This window comes from Oxyura jamaicensis, chromosome 12 (genome assembly GCF_011077185.1).
Source record: "Oxyura jamaicensis isolate SHBP4307 breed ruddy duck chromosome 12, BPBGC_Ojam_1.0, whole genome shotgun sequence".
In the NCBI taxonomy this organism is placed as follows: Eukaryota; Metazoa; Chordata; class Aves; order Anseriformes; family Anatidae; genus Oxyura; species Oxyura jamaicensis.
Window position 1 is genome coordinate 10951248 of NC_048904.1, and position 13521 is coordinate 10964768.

General features: G+C 45.4%; 1 long non-coding RNA gene across 1 annotated transcript; it reads left to right on the forward strand.

The window, feature by feature from the left end:
• Positions 1–1236: 1236 nt before the first annotated feature.
• LOC118173508 lies at positions 1237–8685 on the forward strand. The gene is made up of 3 exons (XR_004754250.1): positions 1237–1336; positions 5138–5306; positions 7927–8685. It is a non-coding gene; the product is annotated as an uncharacterized LOC118173508 (long non-coding RNA).
• The last annotated feature ends 4836 nt before the right edge of the window (positions 8686–13521 follow it).

The following is a 13521-nucleotide window of genomic DNA, read 5'->3' on the forward strand; positions in this document are numbered from 1 at the left end:
TCTTTCTTTCTTTCTTTCTTTCTTTCTTTCTTTCTTTCTTTCTTTCTGTTTTGTTTTGTTTTGTTTTGTTTGTGCCTTTGTTTGCTTCCCCCTCTTTTCCCCTTAACATACCCTTTGAGCTGTTCTTTAATTGAAGTAAACGGAGCAGCTGCTATGGTGTGTGTTGTTTTTCCCATTTTCCCCTGTGAGTCACACATTTCCTTCCTTAATGTCTCTATCTTCCGTCGGTCTGTACTAATGAAGCCCCACATCTCAGCTGCTGAATGCTCAAGCTCGTCTGCCTGGAATTTTCTAACTCATTTCAATTCATTTCCCAATTTCCCCTCTCCCTTCTGCTGCCTTTCTCCCATTCCCATCCCATCTCTCTTTATCTTCTCTCCCTGTCGTTGTCTCTTCCCCACCCCTCCCTCCATGTCTCTCACCAGCCGTGGCTCCCTGTCCCTTGTCACCACCACACAGAGGGACAGGGGCTGTGCAGGTGAGTGCAGCCTCTGCTCTCCCCTTGCTGCATCTCCTTGTCCGCAGCCCTCTCCCTGCCTGCTGCCCTCCGCATTGCCCCTTTCACTTGGCTTTTCTCCAGCACCATTTTTCAGAACAATTCACAAAGCACTTTCAAATCCATGTTTAAGTTGTCCCCTCCTGACCCCATCTCCTCATGGCCTCTGGCAGCAGCCTGTAATGCCCTGTGCTTCAGAGGAAGGTGGCTTTGTCCTCTGCCCCTGCACATCAGAGATGCCCGCATTCTGCACCGGCTCAACCCAATGTTGAAACCAGAGGTGGGCAGGCCAGTGGCCACAGGAGGGCAAATTCACAGGGTGCTGGGAGCCGTAAATACTGCATGAAATTGATGTGTCTGCTGGGAAGGTGCAGAGCAGCACTGCTACAGGTGCCAGGCCTGGGTGTCAGGTCAAGGAATGGCTCGTACATCTCGGTGCTGCAGGGAGGCTGGAGAAGCCCCTCCTGGGAGCTAGAAAACACCAGGAAAGGGCGCCGTTCCTTCTGTCCCTCTTTGGTCCATGGGGGAAGGAAATAAGGTAGCACAGTCCCATGCCTGAGACCAATGGACAAAGCTATCCCTTGGCTGTATGTCTTGCATAGGTTTCAACACAAAGCACACAGTCAAGAGCAAGCAATGGCAATAGCAAAAGGCAACATCTCCACCCTGCTTTGCTTTGCTTATGAAGGTCATTCTTTCCACAGCTTTAGCTGCTCCAAGACAGGAATAGTAACATGGGACATGGGAGGCGATGTGCTGGTGTCACCTGCATGCCATGGAGGGCTGAGGCATGGGGAGGTGTAGAAGTGAACCAAGAGACTCCTTCCTGAATAAAGTCAGGTATGTTCCAGAACACCACTGCTCGCTGCTTGCGTCTGCTGAAATGACCCCATTTCCTGAAGTCTGCTGACCAGGGGTGTCAGTGTCCTGTCCTTTTTCTTCATTATCACTATTTTTGTGGGTGTTGGTGGGCAGTTCCTACCCCCATTTCCACTCTAAGCCCTTTTGTTCTCTGTGGAATTTATATCCTCACTCTTGTAGAAGATAGAAAATGTAATTCCTTCTCTTAAAAATGTGGGGAATTGATATAGAAAGAAGGATGCTCTCTGAAATTTGGGGTCAGAACATGTCACCTGTAACTTGTCAGCAGCCCCTTTTCTAGAAGTGCCTGGGACCAACCAGCCCTGTACTCTCAGTGGTGTCCCTCAGCAATGCCAAGGAAGCCAAAGAGACTGCCATGAGTCTCTGTTTTTGGTAGAAGTCCTCACTAAAACCCCACTGTCAGAGCTGGATCAGAGCCTTTCCCAGCTTTCCCTTTCTCCCTTCCCTGTACAGCCTTGTACAGCCGTCTTTTTGGTTTAGGAAGAAGTAGAACTGAGTCCTTGAGATTCAGCTGCAGGAGTCTGCCCCCAGACCTGGAGTTTTGCAGGTTAATTCCATCCTTACCATTAAACACCAGATTTCCCCCAAAAGAAAATCAGGGTTAAGATCATTTTGGAACCATAATAGAACAAAGAAATGCAAATCTCTGTAAGGAAGGAAAAACACCTTGATAGAGATCAGACACTGGCTTACATACCCATGGGAGAACCAGCGGAAGAAGGCAGAGTTATGAGCCCTGGATGGCTGGAGGAATTTTGCTCTTGCTTTAAATTTTGTTATGCTGCTTTCACTTGAAAATGCAGGTTCAAAGGAAAAAAATATCATAACAAAACAAAACACACCAGTGCTTTCCTCTTTGGCTTCAGGGCCTCCTGTTGAGGTTCCCTCATCACCATAGAGATAATGTTGCTTGTTAGGCCTAAGACTAGCAGTTGGAATTCAAGTGGACAAAAAGACCTAAACAAACCCATTATAAATCCCCAATTACTTTCAAACTGTCAGGCTTATTAAAAAATGTAAATATCCTTCTCATTCTTGCAGAGAGTGTATAAAAATGCATGAGGCTAAAAGTCAGCTGAGCTGAAAGGAGATGGTTTCTGAAATAACTTTGCTGGGAAAATGGCAGAAGTCACTCCTGGAGGGCAGGAGGACAAAGTAAACCTGCTTGAGTCACTGCTCTCACACAACCTCACTGCTGGCATGTCGCTGGTGCCACCCTGCACTATTGGTTTCATGCATCTCTTTAGGTAGTTAAAGATGTCCTTTTTTTTTTTTTTTTTTTTTTTTTTTGGCATGCAGTTCCAACAGGGGGAATTTCTACCAGCTGATAGGAGTCATACCCCACCTGCAGGTGGCTGAATTTTCCGCTATGCTTTTCAGTATTTACTGCTCACCTCAATGGAACAGTCTTTCTGTCAAAGTTTTCCTTCTGCTTTCTCCTCCCTTCCCTCATCTACGAATGGGGAGAAGGTTTCTTTTGTTCTCAAATTTGGTCTTGCTCCATCTGCAGAGGTGTTTCACATGAGTCTCTCTTTAATGTAATGTAATAACCTCTCCGTTCTCACCCTGACCTGCTCCTGAGCTCAGCAAGGACTTGCCCAGAGGCTGGGATTTTCCAGCTGTACAGCAGATCTGATGTTAGCCCTGCAAGAAGGTGAGGTTGTTTCTGGAGAAAACAAGAGTTCCTTCAATTTTATTCAACATGAATTGTATTGAGGACCTTCTCCATTCTGTCCTTCCCTACAGCTACCAAGGACAGTCCTCAGAAGGGAACGTTATCAAATGAATGCAACCTGGCCTTTAATGTGTTAGTGTCTGACAGACTCAAGAGGAGTCATTCTGGTGGTAGAAAAGGGCTAGTGTAGTCCACAAACCAGGGACAAAATCAGTATTTCTGCTTCCACTGAACTCAACAACAAACGTCTGGGGCACAGGCAGAAGGGTGAAATGATCTCTGGGGATCACTGAAAGGCAAGCTGGTGTGCCATGGGTGCTGGGAGGCCTGTTATGCTCTGTAGAAAAAAAATATCTCACTTGATCAGCTTTCACGCTAAAGATTCAAAGAGTTTTTGCCTGGAAGGGACCCTCCTTGTCTGTTCTCCTGTATATCACAAGGTACACATTCCATATACAAGAACATATTTCACTCAGTTGCCTTGTTTTGAAGACCAAGACCTTTTTTATTTTTATTTTTTATTTTTTCAGACTTCAAGCCAAGCGCTCATGATGGCAGGGTGCTCAAACCAAAGGCACAAGATAGCTCTTACCCCACAAGAGCTTACCGTCTAATAGAAAGCCAGAAAGAACAGGTGGATGTTAGAAACAATGAGACAACGTTAGTGTAAGATGCAGGGATACAGACATCAGCAACTTCCTTGTGGTGTCCAGATTTGGTAGGCATCATAGCGAAGGAGAAAACAAGAAAAGATTTGTAGGCAGAATAATAAAGAAGGCTGGTAATGAGCTTCTCATGTGCAGAGGGGAGCAAGGAGAAAGCATTAATGTGTCTGTGTGGACACAGGATGTCTGGGCAGTGGCATGGGCTGGATTTTGCAAATCTGCTGTTGCTCTGATGTGGCACTGGTAGTCACAGAATGGGAAGGAAGGGCAGACCTTCAAAAGAAGATAAGGAATTTAAATGCTGAGTTACAGCATCGCTACATTTATACCAACAGGCAGATACAGGATTACTATATTTTATCCAATTACCTCTTTGTAACTCAAACAGGTACAATAAGAGGAAAACTGAAGTGATAATTCAAAAAAGCATAGTTGTTCTTCTCAGCCATCAACAGAGGCTGACTTAAAATGCTGCTACACTTAAAGCTCACTAGAAAGTTTACAGAAATTGCTAAATTTGGCACTTCTGCTCATTCTCTTTGGAAAAGCTAGGTAGTGGAATTCTTTTCCATCCATTTGCAGATGCTTTGGCACTAGTTATATTTTGTCTGGATGCTCACAAGAATCCAGTATTTTCGCTTCTGAACATTTGAGGGAATCCCCAGAGCCTTGGCAGCAGCATTTTCCCTGGAGAACTCCAGTTCGAAGCACAAGCACAGTGGAAGATGCAATGTGGCCTTGTGCTCAGCTCTGCTCTGCACCAGCTTTGCCTCCAGCACTGGGCTCCTGATGTCGAGCACTCTGCAATATCCTGGTGATAGCCCTCCCAGCCTGGCAATCCTGCAGGGGCCTGCTGTGTCAGAGTGCCTGCGGTGTTTTCTGCCTTGAGACTCGAGATGATGAATTTCTAGAGTGAAAGGACAAGAGTTGACTCTGTGTTAATGCCAAACTTTAAATGTTTTGACTATAAAACTGAAACACCATTACCTATTCCCCACAGAGCTCCACTCTTTCTCTCTCTCCTCCCCTTCTTCTCTCCACACTGTAGCCTTTTGTATGTCTCAGGCATTAATCCCTCGCTGCCGGGGTGTGTAAATTAAAGAATAATAGAGCTGCAGAGGCATAAGCTCGCAATGATGGGGAATGTGTTTGTCTGCTAAGAAGCAATTTCAGCGAAAATTAACTCAATTTCATCTGAAATAGTGAAGACCGGCATAAGCTGGCAGATCCCCGAGGACGGTAAAATTACTTCGTCAAAGCTCTGCTTGCTTAAATTAACCAAGCAAGCACTCCAGGTTATTGGCAAGATGCATCTAGTAACTAGGTTTTAATAAACAAAAATAGCTTTTTGGATAAATAAGGAAAGTGCAAAGTGTCTTATGTATTCTGCTGATGCTTTCATCTGTATGTCCTCAAGAGCGGGACCTTCACATTCCTTCAGGAGCTTCCTTTGAGTCTCTGTGTCCGGCTGGTCCCTCTTCAGAGCCTTAGCAAACAAGAATGAACCTGAAAGTGCTCGTGGAGACGATATTAGATAAACTTTTCCCCAGAAGCTATCAGACTGAATGGCTCAGTTTGCAACACCAAGGTGAGATAACAGCAACAGTTTTTAGGGATATATATTTTTTTCTTTTTTCCTTTTTTTTTTTTTTTTTTTTCAAAGTCAGAAGATGACTATTATTGATTTAAATTGCATCACCTCAAACTATGATGTGGTGTCAGAACAAGAATTGCTCTACACTGTCACTGATACGGCAGATTCCCCAGCTGAATATGTTGCTGCCAATGGGCAAGTCAGCATACGAGCTCTCTCCTCCAGCTAGGAGCTCAGGTCCAAGGGGAGTGAAAATTTCATTACAACAGGAAGACTGGCTCCAGTACCAGCTCAGAGAGCTTGTAAATCAGTTGAGAATGTGTTGTAAAGTTCTTTTGTTGTTGTTGTTGGTGGTGGTGGTGTTTTGTTTTGTGTTTATTTTTTTTTTTTCGTGTTATTAAAAGCTTTTCTTAGGACTGTGTTTTATGAAAGCACTTTGCTGTTGGAGGTTGTGATCACTAGGAAGGGCCTTCTCGAAAATGCATGTTGGGCTTAGTGTTTTGCCTCCTAGTCCACAAGCACTAGGACAGATTATTGTTTCTTTTGGATCCCATTCCTCCAGGTACCATGATTTTTGTTTTGGGAATAGTATTCATCAGAAATTTCATTGGACAGAAGCATAATGGGCTTAAGAACCCATTCATTGGAAAGGAATATGAAAAAAAATTATCATAATTGCAACCTCTGTTGAATTTCTTTTGTTCCTTTCCCTCCAAAGAAGTCCATCAATATTCAAAGAGCACTCGATATTTAAAAGCGTTGGGTAGGTGTCAGTTCTACCCTCACTGGAAGGATGGATTGATCCTTATTGTCCTGGCCAAGCTGTGATTTCTGGCACTGCAGCTACTTCTCCTCCTGGCTCCAGGTCCCCACTGAGTGGGACCATTAATGGTTGATCCGAGGCAAGGTTAGCTGCAAATGCATCAGACCAGCCAAACCAGAGGATGAGGTGGAACCCAAGCGCACATGATTTATCCCCTCCTCACTGCACTCCCCGGGTTGCTTATTTTCCCCCTCCCTTCCTACCATAAATCTCAGTATCTGCAGAGGAGAAAGCAGCTGCCTTGAAGATTTGCTGAGCCATCCACTCATTAAAGTGTTTCACTGGCAAAGAAATACTTTTTCTTGCTGTTGCATATTTACAGTTTGGAGATTTCTTGTTAGGACAATCTGAGGTTATACTTTTTATTTGTGTTGGTTTCAGATGTCAGGAGAAGATGTTTGGCTAATAACCCACATTTACTGCCATGAACCGTAGTGCCTTGGCTTGGGAGAGAGCTGGCAGCCCCTCAACAGCAAAAACCAACAAAACACAGGGTAGGAAATACGGGACCAGCACCGTGTAAAATCGCCTCCCTTTGATAGGATTAATTGCAGAAATGCCACCAACTTGTCATTAAATCCAACAAATGCATTTGGAGCAAGGGATAAATTGCCCAGCAAGGTAGTGGCTCATGGGGACAAACGTGCCCCACTGAGACCTTTCATTGCAGCTCTCCTCCATTGGGCTGTCTGTCATTTTTATTTCTTTTCACCATTAATGCAGTGGCTGTGGTCAGAAAGGTGCCGGCTTTAAAACAACAGCATCGAAACCAGCTAGGAAAATAATAAAAGCCCTGCACTATCACCAGCCAGGCCGGCTGCTTTTGCAAAGCTGCTATCTGCTCCCTGCATGCTGCTCCTGCGTTGTATCTGCTCCCTTCGCTGATAAGACCCGGTTCATCTATTGTCAGCCCCGCTGAGCCAATCTAGCTGCATTCGAGCGAGCTGGATTTTGTTCTGCATCACGTATCAATGACAACTTCCAGCTATGGCCTTCCTTTAAAAACCTTGCTGGTGAGGGTGCATGGAGCTTGAGGAGCGAGGCAGATCTCTGAGCACAAAGGGAATTCAAAGCAGCTCGAAAACAGGCTTTGAAAACACAGCAAATGTGCTGTGGAGGCCATCAGGAGGGACTAGATAAACATGGGACACCAGGATAGCCGCAGGCTAGGCTGCTGTAAAGTGCTGTACCTGGAGCAGGAGTGTCAGCGGGTACAAAACACAGTAGTACGCATGCTATAAAGGCAGCAAAAAGGATGCTTTGTGATTAAGGCACAGCAGTGACACTGAGTGGCTGGAGCTTAGTGCGAGCAATCTCAGCTCGGGGCTCCTTTTCTTTCGGTGTTTGCCAGGCACCTTGACTGGAGAGGAAATTTTGCAAGGGTGTGTTGAAGGCAGCCAGGAATACAGGCAAGTCACCAGGGCCCTGCACTGAGCCCTCCTCAGCCCTGGGGAAAGTCTCCGCCGTGATGCGACCATCCCTGGGGTGGGGAACCGAAGGGACTTGCCTCTTGAGTTGTCTCTAACTAAGCAGGCCTCAAAGAACTACAGTAATTTGAATAATAAATAAAACATAATCTTCAACTACATTTTTATTAATAGGATTACACATTTTAAAATCAAATTACTTTGATACTCTCGGCTCATGAAAGTCAAGAGTTAGGGGAAAAGGCATAGCACAGGTGCTTTGCAGAGTACAAAACTGCTCAGACTGTAGTTTTTGTGTATTTCATCTTTAATGAACCTGCCATTTTATGAGTCAGCACTGATGGGAAGTGTGATGGTCTTTCAGGAACACCTTGCTCTTCATCTCTGCCTGCCAAGATGTCACTGCCTTGCTCTTTGCTCTCTCAGACTGCCATGGTTTTCTCCAGCCCATTTAGACTCTCCCTGCTCAAAGATTAACCCTGCACTCTCAGGCTGGATAACTTACTTCAGCTGAGGAGAAAGAGCAGTACATGACAGATAAGAAAGTAATTGCACCCTGAGGAAGCATGAGGAGTGTCTGCATCATATGCACTTGCTTTACAGAACAGGAACTACTTATTCAAAGGGAGCAGCCTTTGAAATCCAAAACAGGGTGCACAGAAAAGCCACCATGGCAATAACCTCATTAGATTTATCACGTGGCTTCTTGGCGCAGTTTCTATCCTGTCCTGAATTTAGTTTTCCACCATCAGAGATGGAAATCAGATAGTGTGTCTCACTGGCTTCCTGCACTAAATGCATTGTGGCCAGATCTCAGGATAAGGGCAGAGAAGCTGTGAAAATCCACTGTGAGAAGCTTGAGAGTAAGGAAGAGGAGGGTTGGGATGAAGCATCTCAAGGTGAGGAAATGATTGGGTCCAAGATGGGCTTTAGACCTGATCTAGACTTGTTTCTCCAGAGACATCTCCTGAGGCTTCCCAGAGGAATCACACACTTTGTTTTCCAAGGGTTTTGATGATGTTTAACCTTCAAGCTTCACCAGATGTGATTCACTGGGTGCCCCTGAAAATCAGAGGCACCCACTCAGCAGCTCATGCTGATGTCCTTAAGTCTCACTCTGGAAGAGCCAAGTTAGTTCAGAGGATTATAGACATCTGGAAATAAAATTAGACAAAGTCATGGAAAAAAATCCATCAAGATTTACTAACGACAGGGGTCCCTCCTTTTAGGTGGGAAATGCAAGGCCTGAGATCTCTGGGAGCAAGCAGAGCACAGAGCACAGCAGTCTCAACATCCTCACCCTTTTGTGCCCTTTCCTTGCCACTGTTAGAAACGGGACAGCGGGTTGGATGGATGTTTGGCTTTGCTCACCACAAATGTTCATCTCTTCTTTGAACCTCAAAGGTAAAAATAGTCAGAGATCTTACCCAGGTGTCTTTCAGATGGGAAAAGCTTTCAATTGCTTCCAGCCTGGGGCCAGAGCAGTACCGGTGACCATGAAGTGGAAGGCTCCACATCCCATATTAACCAGTCACGGCAGTCTTGTTCTCTCTTCTTTTCCTTGCCTAGCCTTTGCTTTTTAAAATCCTCTAATGAAGCACAAGTATCCGGAAGGAAGGCATGCTAGGGGTGACAGGGAAATGTCCTTCTGATCTCTCCTCTTGAAGGAAGATTTGGAACATTTTAATAAAGTGGATTAAGAACTCGGACACAAAAAGTAACCTGTTTCCCTGTGACGGGTGCTTTAATCTTCTCCCTGAGCTGCTGACAAAGGCTTTCCTTAAAGAAACCTCCTGAACACAAAAGGGAGAATAAAAGAATGGGAGAACAGACTGAGAGGTGCAAGATGTTTTAAAGCACCCAAAAAATGAAGCCGCTTGAGTGTTAATTGTGTTCTCTTTTTCCCAGAGCCTGTTTTCCTCTTTCGCTTCCGATTTTGGATCAATGCTAGAGGCTGCAAAGCTAACCCAAGGAAGGAAAAAGCCTTTGATTAGACAATCTGAGTTGTAAAAAAGGTATTGAACAGAAAGTGCAGTCAATGAGCTGCTCAATACAACAATTAGAAGGTGAAACTTTTTCTTTCCCTTTCGAAGCAAGGCACACCTCTGCTCTGCTGGAAGGAGGTGGGTGGGTGGAATTTTTCCCATTCTGGTGCTCAATTTTCTCCTGGACCTATTCCATTTCAAAGAAGAGTATGACCTATAAAACTGGCCTGCTTTTATATCACCCAATGCAGCCTATGAAACTATCTGGCATTTAAAGGGACAATCCTGGTGTTTTCAGCAACAAGCTTTCCGTGACACTAAATTAATAAACTAATAAAGAGATGTAGAAAAATGTTATCTGTGCAAGTGTTCCTGGAGTATTTCTAATTAAAGAATCTTTCCAGCACTGCTGGCAATGTAAATGGTTATACAACTGAAGTTTTGCCCAGAAGGGGAACCCCACGGTTCCATAGACATGACGTGGGAATTAAATCTCAGTTGATAGGTTTGACGTGCCAACACGGTAAGTTCATTTCTTTTCTTCCTGTCTCAATGGTCAGAATTATTGTTACAAAACTAGATATTTATTTGTTTGCTTGTTTCCCCTTCCCCCACGAGGGTATTTTCAAGCTTGGGAACATCTCAAGGTGTTGTGGGTGGTTCAACAGACGACTCTGGCCAACAGCCAGTGGCACTTGGCAAGAAGGCCACAACGTGTGCCCTAGGGAGCTTTGCAGACCTGTAACTTTGCAAGTCCTTCAGTGCTGAGAGTGGTATCAGTCTCTTGGGCTTTGTTTGGAGCTGAATTTGGTTCAAGAACATTGTGTCTCCTTCAGTCTGGACCATGTCTACTCCAATTCAAGGCAGACCCCGAGCTGCATTTGCTGTGGCTCTGCCAGGGACAAAAGGTGCCATTGCAGGCTCTCTCTGAACATGGGCAAGCAGAAGGTAAGTGTGAGCCAACTCTTTTGCCCACCAGGCAGCCACAGATATCAAAGCAGCACGAGTCCCGGGGGGGCTTATTTATTCTTGATGCTTCAATTTAAGCTTGTCTTTGCTGCCTAGATCTCACAGCAGGAGGGGAACTGAGGCGTTTCTGCATCTCTCTCCCTCACAGCTTCAGATACATCTACAGCCATTTATAGACAGAGTTCATGGTTGCCGAATGAAAGCTGGGTTCACATTTTAGCTGTATCTACTTTTGTGAGATGAAATCTCTCATTTTTGCCCTCTCACCTCTGAGTGGCTGAAGCCATTCCTTCCAGTCCCTCAGAGGGTTTTGTTTTCCGGTTCTCCCTCCAAGCATCAACTGCCTGCAAAGAGCTGGGGCAGGAAGGGTTAACCTCCATTTCCCTCACTCCCTACCATGAAAAAATGCACAAAGACTTGTCCACACTGCTGCTTCCCTTGTTCTGCTGTGTAAAGGGAAAGAAAACCCCAAACAAACCAGAGATAAAAACCCGGCAGGTTTTATAGATCAGCAGCCAAAGAAAAAGCAGGGACATGGAGCAGAGGGCTGGGGAGGAGAACCCTCAGCTGGCCCCAAACAGGGCTTCCTGTTCACATCTTTCACTGTATCCTCTACCCTCTAATAAACACTGCTAAGCCCGAGAATCACCCAGCAGCACCTCATTCCCATGTATTGCCCATATTCTCCCTCTGGTGCCAAGAGATCTCTACAGGGCAGCCAGCAGCCAACTGCCATCCAACACCTTCCTGCACTACACTTCGCTGCCCTGCCTTCTGGCACAGATTCGGAAGCTACTCATTAACTTTACTTATGCCATTTCCCCCTTTCTACCCACCCTTGCTAATATCCTGCCCTTCCTCATCTTTTTGTGCACCATCTTGCCCCAAACTGTCTTTTTTTGGGGGGGGGTCTTATTTTTTTCTGATTTGCAGGAAAAGAATGAGTCCAGGAGCTTTGTGAGTTTTGTTTTCAAGCACACATTTTGTTTTGATAAACGGCATTGTTTTGTCTATAGAAAAGTATTAACTGCTTACATCTATTTTCTCAAAGACCGCACATGAATATTAAAAGGGATTTATTCCTACAATGGCTTCGGGCAGTTGAGTAATCCATTATAGGCTGTCATATCACACTGTGGTAATGTGAAGAGCTGGGAGTCCCTCCAATAATATTTATTAGCAATACAGGCACATTTTCACTTTACAGGTTTTTTTCTCCCTTCCTGTGATAAGTTCACATATAAAAATATTCATTACTTTCTTTAAGCTGTTGCTTGATTTTAATTATGACTGTGATAATGATGATTTAAAACAATAAGTGAATTTCATGCAAGTGATAGTGACCTGGTTTATAGCGTTTACTACAATAATGTTTAATTTGAGGCCCCCAGGCCACCTGGACAGTTCGTGTGGGTTGTGCTTCCTCCCTCCCCGGGGTCTCATGCAGGCACAGCAGTGAAGGAGCACTACAGCTCTACTGCTGCAGACCCCACAGTCCTGCTTTGGGCACAGGACAAAAGAGTTAGGGGGGTGGGAAAAGGCTTATCTCCTTCTCCTATCAATGTCAAAGGTATGCAACAGTTGTGTGTTGGAGAGGGGTCTCCATATCAGACTGTAACCTCACCACGTGCCCCCCTGCCTCTTGTCCTCATGATTCAGCTGTGCTGTAGTCATTTTGATTTGTTTTTCTTTTGACCTTTTCCACAGAAGATTTTGAACCCTCCTATTTTAGTTTGATCTTTTGGCTGCTTTAAGTTTTTCCTGGTGTTGCCTGGTCTTCACCTACCCACCAGAATGGGAGCTGTTCCTGCTCCCAGTGACACCGAGGCACAGCAGAACCTCCCCCTGTGTTACTCCAGGTGGAGCTCCCAGAGAGGTGATGAGCTGTTAGGGTGGGCTCCAAACTGCTTTGTTGTTCCCCTGTGGAGCCAGCCAAGAGTCCAGCGAGGACAGCAACTGCAGTGACACAGCCACAGACACACCGGGCCCCAAGCCAAGACCAGCTCCTTATTTCACAGCAGTTGTTGAGCTGCTGCCAGAGGCTAACGAATGGTGGTCAACACTGAACTGACCTTCCTCTGAGCTTGTGATCCCAAGGCAAAGAGCTCCATTTATCCACAGCCCACTAGTGCCAATCAGCTCTTCTGCATCACCTTCAGTTGGATCTGGCTAGGAGGGCAGCTTGTTAAATGGTTTTGCTGTCCCCAGATGGACACAGGCACGCAGAGAAAACACTTGCCTTCATTTCTTGCTTGCTCCTTTTTGTTATACACCAGACATGAGCAGACCATGAACTGCTGACAAATACATGCTGAAGGTGGAGCGTAGAAGGAGTCATGACAGGCTGTACTGCCCATCATGAACTTGGAAGTAGCCTGTGGGACGAAAGGTTTTATCCTGAAAAGAAGGTTTTGGTTGAGTCGTGTTACTTCCTGCGACAGATGGGTAACCTACAGCAGTTTTGATGAGTGAGCATCAGTAAATGGGTTGTGTGTAGGATTGATTAGTCCCCATGGTTCATCCAGGGCTTTGCAAGCCCTGCAGAGTTCTGCAAGTAAAGAGGATTTTTACTGTGTGTAGAGAGGGGATGGAGAGGCTAAAGAATTGGTAGAAAAGAGGCTTAGGAGCATTAATGTTGTCCTCTACCTTACCCCAACTGGCTCTAGCCTTTTCCTGTGGTTCACAACTGTGTTTCTTCTTTTGGCTTTTACCTCCTATGGGTAAAAACCCTCCTCTCCTCTTGTTTGTCACTGCCCTGCTTAGTGGATAAAATGTCGGCTCTGAGATTATGGCAGCACAAGTCAGCTAGTGTTTACACATGTGGGACCATCATCTGCAGGTGGGGTTGTGCATGTGTGTGAATGCAGATGGTCCATGGTGTGGGTGGGAGGATGGGAATGTGCACTAAAACAGCAGGGCTCACCTCCATGGCCCCTTTGTAACTCATTCTTCAGCCAAAATTTCCCTGGCCAACACTTGTGACATAATGATAATCTCCACAGCAA